Source organism: Oryctolagus cuniculus, chromosome X (genome assembly GCF_051225735.1).
Source record: "Oryctolagus cuniculus isolate XC-2025 breed Fujian yellow rabbit chromosome X, ASM5122573v1, whole genome shotgun sequence".
In the NCBI taxonomy this organism is placed as follows: domain Eukaryota; kingdom Metazoa; phylum Chordata; class Mammalia; order Lagomorpha; family Leporidae; genus Oryctolagus; species Oryctolagus cuniculus.
Window position 1 is genome coordinate 116,233,171 of NC_142888.1, and position 17,370 is coordinate 116,250,540.

Consider the following 17,370-nt stretch of genomic DNA (forward strand, 5'->3'; position numbering starts at 1 on the left):
TGCAACATGTTCATTAATTATTTCTTTTTTTTAATTTTTTTTATTTTTTTTCAATGGCTTCCCCCCATAACGTCCCTCCCACCCGCAACACTCCCTTTTCCCACTCCCTCTCCCCTTCCATTCACATCAAGATTCATTTTTGATTCTCATTATATACAGAAGATCAGTTTAGCATACATTAAGTAAAGATTTCAACAGTTTGCTCCCACACAGAAACATAAAGTGAAAAATACTGTTTGAGTACTAGTTATAGCATTAAATCACAATGTACTAAATTCTTTTTCCGAACCTCTTTAAGCCTCTTTTTCAGGATATCCAAAGGCATGTATACATGAGGGCCATGTGAAGTTGCCCCACAGCTTGCCAATGTTCTCATTATTAGCTTCAACCATTTTTCCCTTCTTTGTTTTTCATTTTGGAAAGTGTCAACTGCTTTATCTTCAAGTACATCAATTTTTCTTTTGCAATTTCTTATCTCCATTTCCAGTGTGATTTTTTACTTAGACAATGTAATGTTCTTCTAAGTTCACTTGAGACTTTTCTTGTACCTTTAATATCTGTATTTAACTTTCCCGTGTATTTAGTGAACATATGAAAAACAGTTATAATAACCGCTTTAATATTCTTTTCTATTAATTCTATCATGTGTATCATTCTAAATCAACTGATTTTCCTCCTTAATATCAAACATAATTTCATGTTTCCTTCATATCTGGGAATTTTGATTGGATGTCGGACATTGTGAATTTGAACTTGTTGAGTGATAGATATATGAATACACACACATATGTATACATAAATCTTATCAATGGATATTTTAAGCTATTTTCTGGGACATAGTTAAGTTATTGGAAATTTAATGGTCTTTTCAGTTTTTGCTTTTGTATTTTATTAGGTAAGATAAGAACAGTGTGTTGTTTGGGATCAATATTTTCTTATTACTAAGACAACACTCTCACTCTGACGATTTCTGCTCTGTCAGAGAAAAGAACTATTCCCAGGCCTGTGTGAGCTCCAGGGTTTCCTTAATTCTAGGAGACTGTCAGTTCACCCTCTGTGCATTCTGGCCTGCATTATCTACCCATGCAGTAAGCGGGGACAGTTGTAGAGCTCACCTTAATGGTTTTTTATTTATCAGAAATCACTGTTCTTCATTGCCTGGAGTCCATTAAATTGAAAATGATTGTTTCATGTATTTTATCTGGATTTTTGCTACACCAGGAATGAAAATTCAGTTCTGATTCCTATATCATGATCAGAAGCAGACATTCTCCAATCCAAATTTAAAACCTAAATTATCAAGGAATGATATGTCAAAAATTTCAATTTTACTCAAATAAAAATCGAAATTGAAAGACTGTGGGACACACTTTATATATGTTTATATAGACAAATTTACATATATCAGGGAGAACATGGAGCAAAATAGTAGCAATGTTTTCTCTGCTAATTGAAATACAAGTTTCTTTACTTCATTACTTATGGTTTCAAAATTTAAAAATATTTCTGAAAAATAGGAATTCTCTTTATAATAATAAAATATTATGGATTTAAAAATGTAATATGGACTACCAAAAATAAACATAAGTTCTCTAGGTTGTTCCTTTGCAATATTGATCAATATCTTGCTGGATTCTACTTAGCCTTTGGCAGCTCTGCTTATTTAACTAGAAAGAAATAAAAATTTGCCATCTAATTACTAGACTGTAGTCATAAAACTTTCCCCACAATTTCAAATTTAATTCTGCACAGATGAGAATTCATCTTCTTTTGAAAGCCTTTGTGCCATAAAAAGTATTAACTTATATTTTCAAAGAGGGGATTATATTTATATCTAAACCATATTCTCTAAGACATAATTGAATCAAATATTTATATGAAGGATAAAATATAAGTGATGATAGAAGGAATTATAATGATCACATTTTTTATTATGTTTATATGTTTCTTGTCAAAGCTCTGAACAAGTAAATTATGTTATTTAAAATATATATTCTTCAGTCACTCTCACTAATTGCAAGTTGTGCTTAAAAATGCACATTTATTTAAATACTCCTTGGTTTTCCTATGAATGATGCAATATTTTCATAATGGCAATTAACATTTCCTTTCATACACTGTTACTCAACACATTGTTCCTTTATGTAACACATGATTATCTTTCACAAAAGAAATACATGTGAAAATGTTGTGATTCATGATTTCATTATTACTTCTCTATATATTATATACTTTGTTGTTAATTAGATGTTGCATACTGATTTTCTGTGCTCAACAATTTCACCATTTTAATGTTTTCATTCAAACACTTTCCAAAGAAATATTAAAAGCCACTAACGTGGCCGGCGCCGCGGCTCACTAGGCTAATCCTCCGCCTAGCGGCGCCGGCACACCGGGTTCTAGTCCCGGTCGGGGCGCCGGATTCTGTCCCGGTTGCCCCTCTTCCAGGCCAGCCCTCTGCTGTGGCCAGGGAGTGCAGTGGAGGATGGCCCAGGTGCTTGGGCCCTGCACCCCATGGGAGACCAGGAAAAGCACCTGGCTCCTGGCTCCTGCCATCGGATCAGCGCGGTGCGCCGGCCGCAGCGCGCCGGCCACGGCGGCCATTGGAGGGTGAACCAACGGCAAAGGAAGACCTTTCTCTCTGTCTCTCTCTCTCACTGTCCACTCTGCCTGTCAAAAAAAAAAAAAAAAAAAAAAAAAAAAAAAAAAAGCCACTAACGTGATCCTGTACAATTTTTGTGCTTTGTTTCTCATCAGTGTATTATTTGTTGCTTTCTTTTTACTTTTTTTTTAATGTTTTTTATTTGCAAGGCAGAGTTACAGAGAGGCAGAGGCAGAGAGAGAGAGAGAGAGAGAGAGATCTTCCATCACTGGTTCACTCCCCAAAATGGCCATAATGGCCGGAGCTGGGCAGATCTGAAGCAAGGAACCAGGAACTTCTCCTGTGTCACTCTTGCAGGTGCAGAGACCCAAGGACTTGGACAATCTTCTACCAGTTTCGCAGTTCATAGCAGCTGGATTGGAAGTGGAGCAGCTGGGACTCAAACTGGTGCAAATATGCAATGCTGGCACTGCAGACTGTGGCTTTAACCCACAGTGCTGGCCCCTTTCTTTTTGATGTTTAGAAGATCTACAAGGCCTCTTTCCCTATGGAACATTTTGTTTCTTTATATTTCAGACCATGGTCTTTTTTTAAAGTGTTATTTAAGGTATACAAATTTCTTGTATTTCATATATATAGATTTAGGAACATAATGACACTTCCCACCCTACCCTTCCTTCCATCCACATTCCAAACATTTTCCTCCTCCTTATCCTGTTCCCACTCTTTACAAAGATCTGTTTTCAGTTTGCTTTATGCTCATAAGATTAATCATATACTAAATAAAAATGTTCAACAAATAGTATGAAGAAAAAAATACTGTTCCTCAACAGAAGAGACAAGGGCTATAAGTAATCATCGAATATCAAAGTGTTAATTTCACTCCAATACAATTCATTTTAGGTACTCTCTTAGTTACCACAGATTAAGGAAAATATATGGTACCTCTCTTTTTGCAACTGGTTTATTTCACTAAGTATGATGGTTTTCAGTTGCATCCATTTTGTTGCAAATTACAAAATTCCATTTTTTATAGCTGAGTAGTTCTTCATAGTGTATATATACCATAATTTCTTTATCCAGTAATCAGTTGATGGACATCCAGGTTAATTTCATATCTTAGCTATTGTGAAATGAGCTGCAATGAACATGGAGGAACAGATAATTCTTTCATATGCTGATTTCATTTCCTTTGGGTAAATTCTCAGGAGTGGGATGGCTGGATCATAAGTAGGTCTATATTCAGATTTCTGAGGTTACTCCATACTGTCTTCCACAGTGGCTTCATTAGTGTACGATCTCGCCAACAGTGGATTAGGGTACCTTCCTCTGCATCCTCCCCAGCATTTGTCATTTGTTGATTTCTGTATGAAAGCCATTCTAACTGGAGTGAGATGAAATCTCATTGTGGCTTTGATTTGTATTTCCCTAATGGCTAGTGATCCTGAGCATTTTTTTCAAGTGTCTGTTGGCCATTTAAATTTCTTCTTTTTAAAAAATACCAGTTCAATTACTTTGTCCATTTCTTAACATTTTTGTTTGTTTTATAGTAGTTGAGTTTCTGGAGCTCTTTATAGATTCTGGATATTAATGCTTTTTCAGTTGCAAAGTTTGAGAATATTTTCTTCCATTCTGTTGGTTGTCTTTTCACTTTGCTGAGTGTTTCTTTTGCAATGCAGAAGATTCTCATCTTAGTGTAATCCATTTTTCCATTTTGGCTTTGATTGCCTGTGCTCCTGGGGTCTTTGTCAAAAAGTCTTTGCCTATGTCAATGTCTTGCAGAATTTCCTCAGTGTTCTCTAGTAATTTGATGCTATGAGATTGTGGATTTAGGTCTTTGATCCATTTTGAGTGGATTTTTGTGCAATGTATAAACAATGTGTAAGGTAGGGGACTTGTTCATACTTATATATGGGGAGATCCATTTCTCCCAGCATCATTTGTTGAAGAGAATGTCCCTACTCTAGAGGTTGATTTTAACCCCTTTGTCAAAGATAAGTTAGTTTTAGATTTAGATGCAAGGATTGATTTCCAGTGTTTCTCTTCTGTTCCATTGGTCTACGAATCTGTTTTTTTTTTTTTTTTGCAAGTACTAGGCTGTTTTGATTATAATTGCCTGTAGTATGTCTTGAAATCTGGTATTTTGATGCTTCTGTCTTTAAAATCCATCAATCCCTGAGTTTTACAAAATGATTTGGATACAAAGTTATTTCTATAGATTTTGTAAAACATGTATATCTTATTTATTGACAATGAAATCATTTCATAATATTTAAATTTTTCCATTTTAGAAAGGTAGGTTTGTTTTCTCAGTAAATATTACATGTGAATTAATGAGCTCCAATACTGGGGCAGGCATTGTGGTGCAGCAGGTTTAAAGGTTGCTGGGACTCCTCGCATCCCATATCAGAAAGCTTCCAATCCAGCTTCCTGCTAATGATCCTGAAACAGCAGCAGATTATGGTTCAGATACTTGAGTCCCTGAAACCTACATAGGAGAACTGACTGACTCCTGACTTCAGCATGACCCAGCTTAGGCTGTTGGAGGCATTTGGGAAATGAACCAGTAGATAGAATATTCTTTTTCTCCTTCTTCTGCTCCAGCTCATGCTCTCCCTCTCAATCCCTCTGCCTTTCAAATAAATAAATAAAACAATTTTTAAAAGCACCAATATCTATCTGCCTATGCCATTAAAGAGAAAAACAGAGAGCTCCAATTCCTTGTTTCACTGCCCAAATAACCACAAGGGTCCAGCAGTAGGCAAAGCCAGGAGCAAGGAAATGAATCCCAATCTTCCCCATGTGTGGTAGTGATCCAACTACTTGAGATATTGCCTACTGCTTCCAAAGGTGCATATTAGGGGCCCACAATAGCAGGAAGCTATAATTGGAAGTGAAGCTAAGACTTGAGCTTAGGTGCTTTGATATGGATCATAAGTATCCCAAGTGGCATCTTATCTGATAAAACACATATCTTCTCTCAATATTGTTTTCTTTTAAACCAACACATTTAATATTTTTAAAGATTTATTTATTTATCTGAAAGAGTTACACAGAGAGAGAAGGAGAGGCAGAGAGAGAGAGAGAGAGAGAGAGAGAGAGAGGTCTTCCATCTGCTGGTTCACTCCCCAACTGGCCGCAACAGCCAGGGCTGTGCCAATCTGAAGCCAGGAGCCAGGGGCTTCCTCCAGGTCTCCCACGTGGGTGCAGGGGCCCAAGGACTTGGGCCATCTTCCCCTGCTTTCCCAGGCCACAGCAGAGAGCTGGATCGAAGTGGAGCAGCTGGGTCTTGAACCAGCACCCACATGGGATGCCGGTGCTCAGGCCAGCACATTAACCCACTCTGCCACAGCACCAGCCCCCATATTTAAAATTTAACCATCATTTTCCTCTTGAAAAAATAAAGCTATTTCCATTTATCACTTTGTTTGTTTTATGCATACTTGTAAAGATCTATGTAATTTAGTGAATTTTGCACTTTGAAACAATTATAAACTATTACTATTTTATAATATATTTATTAATTTATAGGATCATAATCTGCATCTTGTCATTTTTATCCCTTCTTCAAGCTCTTGTGTCACATGTACTTTACTTTATAAGAACATTTTCTATACTAAAGCTGTTCTCAAAAGCAATGCTTTTTAATTGTCTTACGAAATATTTTATTGGAAACTTCAGTTTCTCATTTGAAGCAAATTATTTTCCCATTGTTATTGTTAATTATATTTCTATTTTAACTATGTTGATTTGTGCTCTTGTCTATATTATTATTATCCTTCAGATTGCCTTGAGATTTTTTTTTACTTCCTTACAGTTTCTTAAGTTGGACACTTGTGTCACTGAATTAGTATCATCTTCCTTAAGAGCATTTTATGACATAAATTTCCAGTAAGCACTGCTTTAGCTCAATACCATAAATTTTGATATATTATTGTGAAATTTTCATTCAATTCAAGACATTTATAAATTCATCCAATAATTTTATTTGAAGCATGAGTTAATAAAAATATACCACATAGGCCGGCGCCGTGGCTCAATAGGCTAATCCTCCACCTTGCGGCGCCGGCACACCGGGTTCTAGTCCCGGTCGGGGCGCCGGATTCTGTCCCGGTTGCCCCTCTTCCAGGCCAGCTCTCTGCTATGGCCAGGGAGTGCAGTGGAGGATGGCCCAGGTGCTTGGGCCCTGCACCCCATGGGAGACCAGGAAAAGCACCTGGCTCCTGGCTCCTGCCATCGGATCAGCGCGGTGCGCCGGCTGCAGCAGCGGCCATTGGAGGGTGAACCAACGGCAAAGGAAGACCTTTCTCTCTGTCTCTCTCTCTCACTGTCCACTCTGCCTGTCAAAAAAAAAAATATATACCACATAATTTCCAAATATCTGTGAACCTGTGAATATAGCAAAAATTAATATTGAGGCCTAATATATCAGAGCAAGGAGTTTTTCCCTAATGTGCTGTACAATGGGAGTCATTGCTGATTTATGTGAAGTACACTGATATGATCAGATCTATTTCCAGAGAAATCAATCTTGAAGGAAAGAATTGCTAGCAGTTGGAAGTAGGTAGGTAAGTAGGAGTTTGCAAGACATTCTAGCCAGCTATGCCATATTCTGCAGTCACATGTGTTGAATTTATCTCTGTTTCTAATGGATCATTTCTCTAAGTAGTCATGTCACTTTAAATTTAAATCCCAATTTGAATGTACTAGCAAATGCTCTAGTTAGCTTCATCTTCAATCTTAATTAGTACGTATTTGAACTAGCTACACGAATGACTAATTTAACCATTATGCAAGCCAAGTCAGTGAAATCACTCAAAGGAGGTTAAAACTGTTAATGGAGCTATTTTCATTTATTTTACAATTTTCAAACTGTATATAATTGCTACTTATCTACATATAACCTACAATGTAACTGACATGAGACATAATTAGTATAAAATAAGAATCTTATAAAATTTTGCCTAATTATTTTGATTTGTGTACCTATAAGTCCAGTCGGTACATATAGTTTAAAGCTTTTATGTTATTTTCAATTAGAACGATTATTTCAACAAATATCTTGAAACTTACAAATGCTATGAAAGTAAAACAATTATCACCTAATATGTATGACTTAAAATGTAAGAAAGATTAAGATGGGCTAGACTCATAAAATCACATTATGTTCTATTTAGTAAAGATTCTGCATTTTAAACACTTTCACCTATTTTTGAATATAGCTGAGTGTTATAACATCCATATTATATTAGTGGAAGAAGGGACAAACATTTGAAGTCACAGCCCTACATTTAAAATAATCTAGTAGGACTTTCATGTTGATTTCCTTGGATCTTTAAAAAATGTTTTAATGTATTCATTTACTTATTAGAAGGGGGGGGAGAGAATCTTCCATCCACTGATTCACTCTCCAAATGAATGCAACAGTTAGGGATGGGCCACGCCAAAGCCAGCAGCCAGGAGCTTAATTGGGGTCTCCCACATGGGTGGCAGGGGCTCAAGGACTTTGGCCATATTCAAAGCCCTGCTTTCCCAGAAACATTAATAGGGATCTGGATCAGAAGCGGAGTGGCCTGGACTTGTACTGGTGCTCCCCATGCCAGTGTCACAAGTAGCAGCTTAACCTGCCTGCTATGCTACAATGCTGGCATCTATCCACTTTCTAAGTGGCTCTTTGGTGCTGTGGCATAGCAGGTAGAGCCACTGCCTGCAGTGCCAACATCCCATGTAGGCACTGGTTCTAGTTTCTGTTGCTCCACTTCAGATCCAGCTCCCTGCTAATGTGCCTGGAAAAGCAGCGGAGGATGACCCAAGTCCTTGGTTCTGTGTACCCACATGGGAAACCCAGAAGTTCCAGATTCCTGGCTTTGGGTCAGCCCAGCTCTAGCTATTGCAGCCATATGGGGAGTGAATCAGCAGATGGAAGACCTCTCTCTCTCCCTAACTCTGCCTCTCTGTAACTCTACCTTTCAAATAAATAAATAAATCTTTAAAAAAATAAGTGGCTCTTTGCATTGGAGAGACACATGAATCATCAACTGGTATAAAGGGTATTTCAAAGAGTATGTGGCAAAATGGAATTTAAAGATGCATTTATTTTGGTGCAAAACAATTTTGAAATCATTTCACAAGAAAGGGTCTCATTCTAAGGTCACAAGACAGCTTTCAAAGAACAGTTAAGAACTTTGTCAGTGGCATCCTTCATATGGTTTCAGGATGTGGACCTTTTTCTGAATGTGATTAAAGTTAAGGAAAAGGGAACTTTTGCCAAGAAAATTCTGTCCTATGTGAATAAAACTTCTAATTTAGGGGCTGCATTATGGCTCAAGACTGTTAAGCCATAGCCTGTCATGGCAATATCCCATATTGGGAGCACTAGTTCAAGTTCTGACTGCTCTACTTCTGGTCCAACTCCCTGCTAATGCACCTGGGAAAGAAGCAGAGCAGGGCCCATGCAGTTGGGCCCTGACACTATATATGGAAGACCTGGGTGGACTTCCTGGCTCCTGGCTTTGGCCTGGCCCAGCTCTGGCCATTGTGATCATTTGAGGGATGAACCAGTGGATGGAAGAGCTCCTCTCTCTCTCTCTCTCTCTCTCTCTCTCTCTCTCTTTCACTTTGCCTTTCAATGAAATAAAATAAATATTAAAGTAATAAAATGACTGGGGCCAGCGCTGTGGCGTAGCAGGTAATGCTGTCACCTGCACTGCCGCTATCCCACATGGGTGCAGGTTCGAGTTCCAGCTGCTCCACTTCAGATCCAGCTCTCTGCTGTGGCACGGGAAAGCAGTAGAAGGTGGCCCATGTCCTTGGGCCCCTGTACCCACATAGGAGACCAGGAAGAGGCTCCTGGCTTTGGAATGGCCCAGTTCTGACCGTTGCAACCATTTGAGGAGTGAACCAGTAGATGGAACATCTCTCTCTCTCTCTCTCTCTCTCTCTGCCTCTCTGTAACTCTGCCTTTCAAATAAATAAATAAATCTTTAAAAATGACAACTTGTTCTAAAAAACATAATTTTATAATTTACCATATAATTTCAGAGAGTTGTTATATTCCTCCCAGTTGTGGATTGAATTATATATCCCGAAAAGATAGACTGCAACCATCACCCCTTCCCAGTATCTGTTAAAGTAATATTATTTAGAAATAGAGTCTTTGCAGATATAATAAAAACATTATGGAAAGACTTAATCCAATGTAACTTGCAGCCTTTCACAAAGAGGGAAGACACAGACACAACTGAAGAATGCCATGTGACTATAGAGGCAGAGATTGGAATAACACACCTTATAAGCTATAAGGATTGCTAATGGTATGGATTCCCTTGATACCTACAAAATATCAAATATGTCCTTAATAATTTTACAATCTGGGACAGAAAATGATAGAGTTGGCACTAAAGGAAGGAAGAATACTTCAAAGGCAGAGCCACAGATGCATAAGCAAAAAAAGAGCACAGGCCTATAAAACAGGGCTGTACATCCTGATTTCCAGAAGATGGGGCCCCAGCTCAGGGTCACAGGGATTAGTCATGTCAGTAGGTCCAAAGAACACAGTATTGAGTCACAGTTATTCTCATACCTTGAAAACTAATGGAGTTTGTCCTGCTGTGTTTCAAACTTGATTTAGATCAGTAAGCCTCCTTTTCTCTGAAATTTCTTTCTTTTGGAATAGAAGGGGTATCTTACACCTTTCTTACTATTTTATCTTGGAAATAGATAAATTGGGCCAGCGCCGTGGCTCACTTGGTTAATCCTCCGCCTGCGGTACCATCATCCCATGTGGGCGCCAGTTCTAGTCCCAGCTGCTCCTCTTCCAGTCCAGCTCTCTGCTGTGGCCAGGGAAGGCAGTGGAGGATGGCCCAAGTGCTTGGGTCCCTGCACCCACGTGGGAGACCAGGAAGAAGCACCTGGCTCCTGGCTTCGGATCAGCGCAGCACCGTTCGTGGCGGCCGTTTAGGGAGAGTAAACTAACGGAAGGAAGACCTTTCTCCCTGTCTCTCTCTCTCTCACTATCTATAACTCTACCTGTCAAATAAATAAAATAAATAAAAAAAAGAAAAGGAAATAGATAAATAGTTTTTTTTTAGGTTTCACACAGAAGGAGAAGAATTTTTTCTCCAGGATGAATCATACCAAGAGTCTCACCCATAATTTATTTAAATTACTTAGATGATGAAGTTTGTGGCTTTTAGATTTCATTATATTAAGATTATTTTTTTAATTTACATTTTGGAGATGTTGGGATGGAGTTAATATATTTTGTATAAGGGAAGCACATAGATTTTGGGAGTACAAAGGGAAGGTTGGATTGAATTGTGTTCTCCACGAAGATATGCTGAAGTTTTTCTCAGAAGATATAATTATACCTTTATGGTAGAATTTAAACCAATAGGACTCATGTCTTTATAAAAAGATGGAAGATGATATGAATGCACAGACAAAAGGAAAATTCCACAAGCAGCTGTAGTCAGAAATTGAAGTGATGGGTCTACAATTCAAGGAATGCCAAAGATTACTGGCCATCATCAGAAGAGAGAGGCATCGAACAAATTCTCCCTCTGAGCCTTCTTAAGGAATCAATGCTACTGACACTATGACTTTGAACATCTAGTGTCCATAACTACGAAGCAAATTCCTATTGTTTTATGACATCCTATTTGTAGTAATTGATTTTAGGAGTCTAAACTAATTCACCCTCAAAACCTATCCATGACTTTTAGCAATCCATGTAATTCATGATCCTTCTATTAATAAGCATTTGTTTAGCAGCCAGATCTAGTGACTAGATATCCTAAATAGAATATAAAGTATATTTTATATCAATTTCTATGACTGAGGATAGAAAATATTATATCTTTGAAGATCTTTGCATCTTTTAATGAACTACTTAAGGGTGTACTGTGAAAATAGGACAGTCTGGTAGCAACATTTCAATCCAGTATTTTGGCTCTCCATCTGCCTAATGTTTGCTACTTTTTGGTTATTATGTTTACCTGTGTTCTCCATGAGAATCATGTTGAATTGTAAATTTGAAGCTGATTCACAACTTAATGGGTATTCAAACATATTATTTTTAAAGAGTAAGGTAGAAACAGGAAAATAAATTGAAGGCAATGCAAAAATAAAATTTTGTATACTAACATGTTAGTGTAAGTATCTACAGAGGTTGTTTACTGGCCTCCTATACCCATGCTTCTTTAAATATAGTAAATGTGTGAGTCTAAGATGTATGGGTGTGGGGCCAGCATTGTGGCAGAGCAGATAAAGCCTTTGTCTACAGTGCTGGCATCCCACATGGCCATCAGTTCAAGTCCACTGCTTCACTTCAGATCCAGCTCTCTGAAATGGCCTGGGAAAACAGTAGAAGATGGCAAAATTGCTTGGGTCCCTGCACCTACGTGGGAGATGTGGAAGAAACTCCTGGATCCTGACTTCAGTCTGACCTAGCCCTGGCCGTCACGACCATTTGCGGAGTGAAACAGCAGATGGAAGATTCTCTCTCCCTCTCTCTCTCTCTCTCTCTGTGTGTGTGTGTAATTTGCCTTTCAAATAAGTAAAAAAAAAAACTTTTTAAAAAAGATTCATGGATGTGTTAGTCAAAAATCAAATTATATGGGTCAGTATTATCATATTCATTTGCAATCAAAGCAATTGCTCAAAATTCAGGAAATACAGCAGGTTTCAGAGTGTTAAAATAAAACAAAGAAAAATAAATGTATATTCCCTTTAAATTTCTTTCTATTTTAACTTTTTATGGGAAAATATACTGTCCTATAAAGTTTGAGTTTGGATTTTATTTTAGGAAAGATACTCTAACTTTCTTTTATGAAGTGGTAAAAATATTCTTACATTTGGGTATAAAGAGAAAATACAAGGGTTAAAATCAGGAAATCCATTGTTAATCAAATGTTTAAGAGAAAACACAATGGTTAGTGTTATATATTTCTGTTAGCTGTCACAGAGCACACCGAACACTGGAGTAAGGGAAACAGTTTATTGGGGGAAACCCAGCAGACTAGAGGGGAGGGATGAAGAAGGATAAGAGAGAGAAAGAGAGTATAAGAGAGAGAGAGAGACAGAGGAGAGGAGCTAGTGAGCAGAGAAGATAGAGCAGGCAAGGAAGCAGGGAAGCAGGAAGATAGAGGGTGGGCAGGGAAGCAGGAGCAGCGAATCCCATTAGGTTGGGGGTGGAGCTTGACAACAGCGGTTGGGCCATGTGGCCACCTGGCTTTCAGCAATAGCGGTGGGGGCTAGAGCTTGGGATGTAACGCGCCATAGATAAAACTGCACCAGTTTCCTAACAGTTACAATCAGAAAATCAATCATTCATCAAATGTTTAGTGCATGCCTGTCTGATTCCATGATGGACAATGATAACACAGAGACAAATAAGATACAGTCCCTACTCTCAAGGAATTTTGTTGATGGGAAAGACACAAAACAGTGAATATAGCACATGATATTAAGAGAGCCATCTGATCCATGCAGGGTTAGTGGGAGAGCATTTAACAGACTGTTGTCCTACGAGAGATAGTAATTGAGTTGAACTCTAAAATTGGCAAGTAAATTCCAGGGAGATATTAAAGCATGAATTCAAGGTTAAGAAATACTGTGCTACATGTGACATATATATACTAAAAATGCATTTGCTATTTATCTGAAATTAAAAATTAACTATGTGTCCTATATTTTCTAAATTTGGCAGCTCTATAAGTGGAGAACTGAAAGCATTTCCAACTTGTTGGATTATCAAGTGTAAAGCAGATGTTGTAAGAGATGATGCTGAAAAGATAAGCAGATGTCAGATCATGAAAAACTAGGTTTGCTAAGTCAGGCAGCTTGCATTTAGATCTAGGGAAACTAGTGAGCCACTAACAAGTTCTTAGCAGAGTAGTAGTAAAATAATTCTTCTCTCTTGGTATATTACTCTGACAACATGTGAAGAACATATTGACATGAGAAAATTAAAGACAGCAAATCTATGAAATGGCATAAATATTTGAAAGTTGGATTAATCCAGGAGAGATATTGGTAGCTGAAAGTAATGCAGTAGTTTGTAGAGCTAAAGATATGGTAATAGAGGAAAATTTAAGTAGTAAAATACAGAAGTTGGTGATGGACTGAAGGGAATGTGAGAGATAAGAAGTCTACAAAGACAGCAAAGATCCGATTCTAGTCATTTAATGGGTAACATGGGAAATGTAGGAAAAAGGGGCGACTCTTTTTAGGAAAGATGACAAGTTATGTTTTGCACATGTTGCTATGGTAGTGCTTGCAGACTAGCCAGTTCAAAATGACCAGAAGTCATCAGGACAATAGTCGATGTTGATAACAGAATTAATAGTAATTAGGATAGAATTAAAATTATAAAAGACAGAGAACCAATTAAGAATGTTCATGGTTGTAGTAGGCAGAACTTAACTCTTCTTAATAGGAAAATGCCACTCAATGTAATTCTAATTTTAGTTCATCCATATCCCACAAATATTCAATACAATGGAAGTACAATTATGACTAAAGACTATACTCATTGTAAACCATGTAGTGGAGTTCTGGGTTATATGATTCATGGATTTTTTTTTTGTATTTAATAGACTGGAATATAATGTTTAAAATTGAATCTAGCAATACAGTAATTGTAAAAAAGCTAGCAATCAATATTTATTATGGTATGTATATATCATTCTCATCACAAGACATGGCCTAGCGTGAACAAACAAAATGATTTATGTGGATAGTTCATAGCAAATGGAATTTAAAAATAAGTTTATCTTGGTGCAAAAATATTTTTGAAATAACTGCATAATTTTTTTTCTTAAAATTCATTTTCTGTAAACTATAGGAAGACCTTTTACATTTGTTCAATGCAGGCATTTATAAAAGGGAATTATAGACTTTACTTCAGTTTAAAACTTATATTCACTAGCATTGGTTGTATGTTCAGATGTGAAAAGAACTTGTTCAATTAAATATCATTGAATACAATGATGTGGGTGATAAGATGAAATTCAGATGAAGAGTAATTTTACTCAGAGTCAGGACATTTGTTAAATAAAACTGAGTCTTTCATAGCTTCTTAGGGCTCTAAAATAAGCATAAACGTAATAAGTGCATAGGTGGATTATAGGAATGTAACATGTTAGGCATAAAGCTAAAAAATATCCACATGTTATACAATTTTCATAGAAATCCTGTGAATTGGGTGTATGGTCATTCTTATTTCATTGTTGAGAAAATTGAATCTTAGAGAAATTACTTAATATTTACAAAAAATATAGCAATTTTCTAAGTCTACACTTTGGAATGTTACCCATATCCACAAATAGATTTGTTTCTATCCCTTTTGTATATGTTTTTACTAAGTAACACATAAATATATGCACAAGAGCGATCAAAAGTTTCATGAAAAATGGAATTTCAAAAACAGATCTATGGGGCGGGCGCTGTGGTGTAGCGGGTGAGGCCGCCACCTGCAGTGTCAGCATCCCATATGTGCACCAGTTTGAGTCTCGACTGCTCCACTTCTGACCCGGCTCTCTGCTATGGCCTGGGAAAGCAGTAGAATATGGTCCAGGTCCTTGGGCCCCTGCACCGGTGTGGTAGACCCATAGGGGGTCCTGGCTCCTGGCTTCAGATCAGCACAGCTCAGGCCTTTGCGGCCGACTGGGGAGTAAACCAGCAGATGGAAGACCTCTCTCTCTGTCTCTGCCTCTCCTTCTCTCTCTGTATAACTCTGACTTTCAAGTAAATAAATAAATATTTAGAAAAATAGATTTATTTTGGTTAAAACAACTTTTGAAATCCAATATGTATAAGGGTGTCTTCAAAAAGTTCACAGAGATGACACTCTGGAGACCACCTCCTCACAGACAGCCATTTGAAAAGCTATTCCCTCATGGAGTCAAGTGAGATAGGTGGGCAGCTAGATTAGGATCACTGAGCTGGAGGTACCTGCAAGCCACCGCCCCTCTGCCCCATGTGTAATTCTATTTTACTTGTCAATCAAAATTCCCCCTTTCCCTGGATGCATCTGCTTCACCCAGGACCTGGGGGAAGACACCATGAAAATATGGATATTAAGCTCCATGTGGAATTTCTGCAGGTATCATAAAATTACCAGGTGGCTTCATGCATGTAGAGGCACCACCTACTACCTCATGAAAGAGGCCTAAAATTTGGGAGAGGGCTCTTTTCTGCCAGAAATCATGAATGGAGTAGATGTAGGAGGTGCTGGAGTGCTCTTTCTACCTACTTTTCCCCACCCCATTCTGTTTTGGGGCCCACTGTCCACTCATGGAGGATATCTCTCTGTGTCAGGCAACCTATGCTAATGTGTGTGTGTTTGTGTGTATATATATTTGTTTTCTCACTTTTGAATAAAATTTGTTATCACTTTGTACACCTTATATATATCAGCGCTTGGAATGCTTCTCTTTGTGCTTTACAAGGACTTGGAATAAAAAATGAATACTCCACTCTCCCACAACAGAAGCCAGATGAGACTACAATATTTCATTTTGGTATAATAATAAGAAAAGTCCTATTTTAGAAAGCAGGAAAGAAACAGCTGCCTGTTTTCACCCCTCCCCCAGCTCCAAGAAGTGCTTAGAGAGAGACACTTCCTGTGGGGAAATGAATCCCAGTTTCAGGCTCACTGCAACAAAATTCAAAGTCAGACTCCACCTTCCAGCATTTCCCTCCAGGACTATACATGTTGGTCAGATATTTGGATCCTCCAAAGCCAGGAAACCTCCACAATCCCTCCCCCAACTGCCAGGAAAAAACAAAGCAAGATTCCAGACTCTTTGGAGAGAATGAGAGGGCATTTAGGGCATTGCCTTGGGACTCAGAGTCAAGACTGCCTCCTGAAACCCAAAACCGGATAAAAGCCCAAGTCTTTTATCCCCAATTGGTATTCACAGATAGAGCATATGAACAGGCATGATATCAGGAAGATACTTATGCTTCAAGGAATGGATTCACCATGGCATGTATAACCAGGCCTCAAGCAGACCAAGTGGGAACCCCGAGGACTGCGGCCTGGTGACTGCGACCCAGACATGTGCCAGCCTAGCACCAATCTGGGCAGCCATAGGGTTGAGTTTATCAGCTTCCTCAACACTGTGCAGACAGCCAGATGTCAAGGTACTCTGTCTTGGGATTCAATACAGAGCTGATGAAGTCCCACATTGAGAAGATACTCACGGTTTCTATCCCTAGACAAGTGTCTATGGATGGAGTCTCTGAACTTGTCCTGGTATTAGAAAAAGACCTGTGCCTTGATGAGACTGATTTGTTTGGGCATGTATCATCATCAGACTCAAACAGGCCTGGTGTGAACTCCCAAGATTATGCAGGGCCTGGTAACTGTGAGACACAAGTATGACCCATCTAATGCCTGCCAGTATAATTGTGGGGCTGCCTTTATCATTCTTCCTACAACTTTGTGCAGACAGAAAGGAATAATAGGGTTGTTCTGGGACTCCATGCCTGGCTGGTAAAACCCAACATTGTGGAGACCCTATTGGTCCCTTTCCTCAGGTAAGTGCTTGCAGACAGAACTTCTGGACCTGCTTCAGTTCCAGCTAGAGTTCTATGGTCCTAGTTGATCAGTCTTTTACCCAAAACCAGCAAAACCAGTGGCTAATAAGAACAGCACTGGGCAGTGAGTCCATCTCAGCGGTGGACAAGCAACAGCAGAGTGAGTTTGGTCCTACCCAAAGGCTGCACTGGTCTTTGGGCTGTGGGGTTTATGTGTGATCCAG

At 38.4% G+C, this 17,370-nt stretch overlaps 1 pseudogene; it reads right to left on the minus strand.

Moving 5' to 3' along the window:
- LOC100338848 (securin-like) overlaps window positions 1–11,620 on the minus strand; it is a 137,307-nt pseudogene extending 125,687 nt beyond the window's left edge.
- Between the last annotated feature and the right edge of the window lie 5,750 nt (window positions 11,621–17,370).